The sequence below is a fragment of the Dipteris shenzhenensis genome, chromosome 1 (genome assembly GCF_047967505.1).
Source record: "Dipteris shenzhenensis isolate YYH24624 ecotype China chromosome 1, Dip_SZ_1.0, whole genome shotgun sequence".
Classification (NCBI taxonomy): domain Eukaryota; kingdom Viridiplantae; phylum Streptophyta; class Polypodiopsida; order Gleicheniales; family Dipteridaceae; genus Dipteris; species Dipteris shenzhenensis.
In genome coordinates this window covers 74,969,399-74,976,013 of record NC_141596.1, presented here as the reverse complement: position 1 = coordinate 74,976,013, position 6,615 = coordinate 74,969,399, and the positions used below count along the sequence as shown (strand labels likewise).

Here is a 6,615-nt window from a genome sequence, read left to right as displayed (position 1 = left end):
ATCAAAGAGAACAACAAAATAAATAAGCTGAAGGCTGAGAGTTACTAAAGGTACTTATAGTTAGAGGGACTGCAAGTGACCCAAAACTAATGAAATACCAAGCAAGTATTTACTAAAAGTACCAATTGATCAGCATAGGCAGAAAGATAATCAATAAAAAGGTTGCACTCTTCTTATGTAAAAAATCCCAATCATGGGCAGCTCTAGGATCTCATAACTCGGTGCCACACATTTCTAGTGTTTGGCAATGATGGCATGGATCCGATGAAGATATGGGTGCCAGGCACGGGGTCTGGGGGGCCTAGGCCTCTGTGACCTGGATATGGCGATGGCTCGGTCCAAAATCACACCACTAGAGTGTGGCAATCTGCCTGTGTGTGATAAGATGGTGGTGGCGCCAGGGGTTTCTGATGGCGGGGAGGGCATAAAACTAGCTGAGGTGCTGGCAGTGAAGAAGTCTCTGAGTGTACTTTGCCTGGGTGGGGCTGGTCTCGGCTGTCTATCTCCCAACAAAGTCTCTCTATGTCGCTTGAGCTTTGATAAAAACAAACCCAAGCATTTTTTCTCTTCGTACTCCATCACCCTACGGAGTGGGCCAAATCCCTTTCTGAATAGACAGTGGTATCTTCCTCGGATTTCATAATATACCGTGCATCTACATACGTAATGCTCCTCTGTCTCCTCCTCCTACTGGCATAATTGACATATCCGATCCTGAGGGGCTGTGTGGGTGTATCTCCCTATCTCTATTCTCAACTGATGTGATGAGGTTCGAATTTGGCCAATAATACTATGTAGCCCGTGAGATAGGTGTGTGTCCATGTATGCTGGCTTGGCTATAAGTTCATCTAAAGATAAATGAAGAAAATGGCTCTAGTAGTGTGCCATCTTCTTCCCTAAGGGCTCATGTGGTCTAGTCCAGGTTCTCTCAGTCTCCAACTTGACAATATCAGCTCTAATGATCTTGTTTCGGTCATGGCGAGACAAGTCTAACTTGGGACAAAATCCAAACTGTATTGAAAGGGTGGGAGTGCATCCATTGTCAACTCATGCTCTGCAATTCATCTCTGTAGTTGAGCATACCAGCACCATGTTCGACCCTCCTCTGCTAGCTGCCTGGATGATATCATAGCCAACCATGCATATCTGGAGCCAGGTAGATCCCACAATCTATGTATGCAAGTTACTGCCTGGAATAGAGCGTCGATCACTAGTGGAGCAGCTGCTAATTCAGCTCATATAATCGGATGTGGTACAGATGACTTGCTCCGGATCATGCGGGCAATCAATGTCACTAATGGCCTTTCCAATCTCCTCCACTTAGTTGCACCCCCTACACTGGGGCCCCATATAGCTGCACCATAAAATAGTGTGGGCACCACCAATGTCTCAAACAACCATAATTTTGTGCGTGGCTCTTGGAACTGTACATGTGCACACTGTCTCTCTAGTGCCCCCAAAGCTGCATAGCCTCTATCCAATCTGGCATCAATCGTGGCTCGCAGTGAAAATTGTGGACTAGAAAAGGTCACCCCGAGGCACACATAAGATCGTACTTGCTCTACTGTCTCACCTTTGAAAGTGAACTATTGTGCTGAGTGCGTCACCCAAGCCTGTGTAGTATTAAATACCATCACCTTGGTTTTCCCAAGGTTTACTGTTAGATCCCTGTCCTCACAAAAAGCCCGTAGTGCATCTAAATGTCTTTGTAATCCTTCCGGAGAATCTACAATCAAAACTACATCATTTGCATAGAGTAGTATGGGTATCAACACTCCTGTTAGGCTCACTCTGGGTCCTCCTATCCTGTTGATACTCTGAGAGCTCATCAATGTATATGCCAAATAGTGTGGGAGAGAGAGGGCACCCCTGCTTCATGCCAATAGTACTCATAACTACATCTGACAGCCCTCTAGGTGCTCTAACTTGGCCCATCACCGTCTCATACAAGGCATATATCCCCCACTGCATCTCATGTGGTACTCCAATATCCTGTCTTTGCATCAGCCTGGTCTGTGGGATTGTGTCAAAGGCTTTGCAGAAGTCTACAAAGCAACAATATATCCTTTTATGATGATGTTTGCCTTCCTCTATGAGTGCTCGGAGAGTCAGGATGTGATCCAAAGTGGTATAACCTCGCCTGAAACCTGCCTGTCCTACCGCTCTGTGTCCATGCATTGCTGCCCATTTGCTCAACTCCTTTTCCAAGATGGATCCATATATCTTGGCCAGGCAGTGGCCAATCATGATAGTCCTATAATTGTTGGGCATCATCATATCTCCACTCTTAAAGAGCGGTACAATGGTATGCTCTGTCCAACTAGGGGGGAATCCTTCACAAACTGTTTTATTAAACACATGCATAAGAAGCGGTGCCATAATGTCCCGTGCGTACATGAAGTGCTCTCCCACTAATCCATCATGATCCAAAGCCTTTCCATGTCCCAATCTATCAATGACATCATTGACCATATGCAATTTGAAGAAAGAGCAATATGTAGGCCTCGTATCCTGTGGGTACGGAATTGGTGGCTGTCTTGGTATATCATATAATGACTGCACATGGTCAGCCCAAGCTTCTGGTGCTACAATCGGTGTACCAGGCTGTCTCTCCTGAAACATCCTCCATGCCTTCTTGATGTTCTGTCCCAAGAATAATTGGTAGATCTCTGCCTCCAATCTAGCTAAGTAGGCCTGTTTCTTCTTCCGTATTAGGCGTGAGAAGATGGCCTTGGCTTGCTTATGTGTCCGAGTGTTTGTAGCAACCTTCTGTTGTAATTGTCTGCGCATCATATGACACTCATCGTCATACCAACTATTTTGTGGGGCAGTGCTGCAAGGAGGGGTGGATGATATTGTTGTCTTTGGGAATGCATAGTGTGCTGACACATGTAATACCTCTGTCAAACCATGGGTGATCTCCTCCAGGGGACCATGAGGGTTTAGCACCATAATTTTGTCCCACACTGCATCTCCATACACTATAGCACTCTCCTCCATGAATTGGTATCTAGGTTGTCTCTGAAACGAAGGCCTGACTGCCCCCCTCCAGCATCCTCTTGACACAATAAACCTCAATATAGCATGGTCTGCAGCCACTCCAATGGGTCTGCTAGATACACTGAAATCACGGATCTGTGGAATTAGAGATGGCAACCCCATCAAATAATCAACTGTACTAGCACCTCCTTTCGGGTTCCAGCATGTAAGAGCATCTGAACCCGGCCAATAAGACAGACCATTGAAGATAATCAATCCATGGGCACTCCCTAATGCTAAGAAATGTGTACCATATTCTGTCACCTCTCCCAAGTCCTGTGCCGACCTATGCAAACCAACCTCCTCTGCGTTGATCTCTCTATAGATGGCATCACTCGAGTCATATATTGATGTCTGCCTCAAGTGTGTATGGGCATTAAAGTCCCCCACTAGCAATATCTCCCCCATGCTCGCATATCTCATAATGTCCTCATATAATGGCAAGTACAGCGACTCACCCTCAGGTGCATACCTCGAGTAGGCAAGTGGAAAGTAGCATGCAGCTACATATAAATCCCTGGGGTCCTCTCTGTCCACTTGGATCCACATGTATCTGGCTTCTGGCATCTCTATGAACGACATGTACTATGTCTCGCAAATCCTCTCTGTACAATACTGCTACTCCCCCAAAGCCTCTAGTCCCTCCTACCATCCGTGGCTGTGGTCGGCATACTGATTCCCATCTAAAACCTCTGACATCTGGAAGTTTCCTCCCCTTGCACTGGTGTGTCTCTGTGTAAATAGCGATATCCACATGCCTAAAGGAATCCTCAAAATAGCCTGCATCTAGCCTTAGAGAACCATTATAGTTCCATATATTGAACCTTAAAGTCTCCGAGGCCGCATACCATCATGTGGATCTCCTCTCTGTGATGATAACTCTCCCATCTCTGTACACGGCCCACTTGCCCTATTCCAGGGCTTCAAGCACCTTTGGCATGCATTCCTTCCTATGTGCCACTTGTGCAGGAGTGAGACTAGAAAGAAACCGATACACTGAGTTGAGGGTGGAGCCACATCAACACCCACGACAAGTATAAATGAAAAGCAAAAGTTTTGAACATAACGGCATCGGTATCTAGAAAGAGAAATCAACTCTAGGAGGGGGGAATTGATGTGCAAAGCTGATGTGATGGTATATAACCTTTGATAGTTTGCTGGCATCTATGTACATGTGTAGTCCGCATGAAACTTCTCTTATGTATTGCTTGACATTCTGCATTGAACCATTTGTAGAGAGAGAGAGAGGGGGGGGGAGGAGAGAGAGCCACACACACACACACACGCATGCGTGCGAACACACACACACATGCACACACACACACATATGATTTTTTCAACATCATTATATTGGACTAGCAAGTGCTCAAGGTTTTACCATGACATTAATTTAGTATTGAACAGTTGATAATCCTTGAAACGCTTTGAAACAAGATTTACGGCTCGTGATACTTGTCTGAATATCACAACTAACGGTACTCACATTCAAATTTAGTAATGTGAAATGATAATTAGAGCCTCCTGGAGTAAAAAGACATATATACTATAACTTATATCCATGAAGGAATCTTATGGTATAAAAAATGGACTTGGGTCTTTCTTGTAAAGAGAGATCAGGTGGGTTAAATGTCAATATAAGGTTTTTATCAATTGGAAAGTCCAAAAAAATGCGTGATTTACATGGAAATGCTCATGAGGAAAGGAAAAGCATGGAAGACGAACCCACTAAGTATCACAACATTGGACTAGCACTCAAGGCTTGGCCATGACATTAATTTAATGTTGAACAACTGATAATCCTTGAAATTCTTTGAAACAAGAAACACAGCTCGTGATACATGTTCGAACATCACAACTGGCCGTACTCACATACGGATTCATTTCTATGAAATAGTAATTGGAGCCTCTTGGTGATAGTATAAGACTACGTATACTATAACTTATATCCATATCTATGAAAGAATCTTGTGATGATAATAAAAGACATCGACTATGTTCTTTTTTGTAAAAGAGAGCTAAGTTAAAGTGCAAAGTCCAAAAATGCATGATTTACGTGGAAATGCTCATGAGGATATGGAAGATCAAGGAATATAAATCGCCTGAGTCGGCTGAGCTTCTACTCTAGCTATAAAAGGCTCCCATTACACCGTAGCTACTCATCAGTCGCCTCACTTTCACAAGACAAGTGCGCCATTATCAATGCTTACATCTTATTCTCACGTCCCAACCACTGGCTACGTGCAGCGATCATCTATCTAATATGAGTCATGGAGGAGACAGGCTACAAAGCTCGTAAGATGGCATACTAAGAGCTACTAGTACTGGTGAAGGCTTCCACAAGACTCCTAAGCTCGTACGAGCATAGTGAACCTCTAGTTCTGACGTAGGAGATATATTGCCTCCCAAGCTTAATAGCCGAACAATTAAAAGACAAGGAGGATTCAATTACGAGAAGTTGAGACAATAGGAGAGCCGTTGGGGAAGCAAAACAACTGGAAGACAAAACATGTACGCAATCTAGAGCTCAAAAGTCACGGTATGATAGCATGTTACTCCTTACGTGCAATTTGATTGTTTACGAAATTGTACATGGCTAATACCTATGGTGGATCGAATAGAGACTTGGGCGCATTTGTATGTTTCCAAAAGGGAATATGGCTGCTGTGTATGATATGCAGAGTGAAGCCCATGGCTACTAACATATACGACAAGACCCGCTCTTAATAAGCGCTATCACAGACACAGTCCAAGTTTGCATAGCTTACATTGGACCAGCAAGTAAGTTAAACTCTCTCCATGCAGGGAACAATGTCCTAAATCACACAAAATTTATGTATATGCATGCATATATATTCTACGTACTCTTGATCGTAGGTTCGGCCACCATATCCACAACAAGCTTTGAGGCCAGGATACTTACATGAGTTGATACCACAGGCTGCCATAATCTTAATACACAGAGCTAAGAACACGGGTATGAGCAAGGTACCATCAAATTGCTACATGTTGACTCAACAACCAGATGATATGTACAACATAGTCAGAAAACCATAAATACAAGCTGTGACACAAATACTTAGTGGTAAGACCTAATACGATAACCGGTATTGAAGCACTCATTTCTGTTATCATTACAACACGTTTCCACGAGCAATTATAAAACATATGTGTGTAGTGTTTGAAATGGTATAGACATGGGCAAGTCTTTTACATATTGCCTTATATATATATATATATAGATAGATAGATAGATAGATAGAGAGAGAGAGAGAGAGAGAAGGAGGAAACCACCTTCTTAGTAGGGAGACAAAGGCGACTTTTGAGGAAAAGCTACTATGACTTCCACGTAGGAAGTTGTGCCTAGTATTGTGTATAGTATGATGGTCATAGGATAGTGTTTTATTTTACTATCTATCTACCATTATTTGAAGGAGGATAACAAACAGATTGTGATGTGAAGTTTCATTTGACCCCTCACTTGCGTTAACTTGTAAACTTGTATTTCAGAAAGTGTGAAAAAGTTGCACCATACACATCGAGCATATGGATACCTGTGACTCAAATATTGTAATGCGG

The 6,615-nt window shown here is 43.4% G+C and overlaps 1 pseudogene; it reads right to left on the bottom strand.

Moving 5' to 3' along the window:
* Nucleotides 1-234: 234 nt before the first annotated feature.
* On the bottom strand, nucleotides 235-3,868 carry LOC147906373 (uncharacterized; annotated as a pseudogene).
* Nucleotides 3,869-6,615: the final 2,747 nt, after the last annotated feature.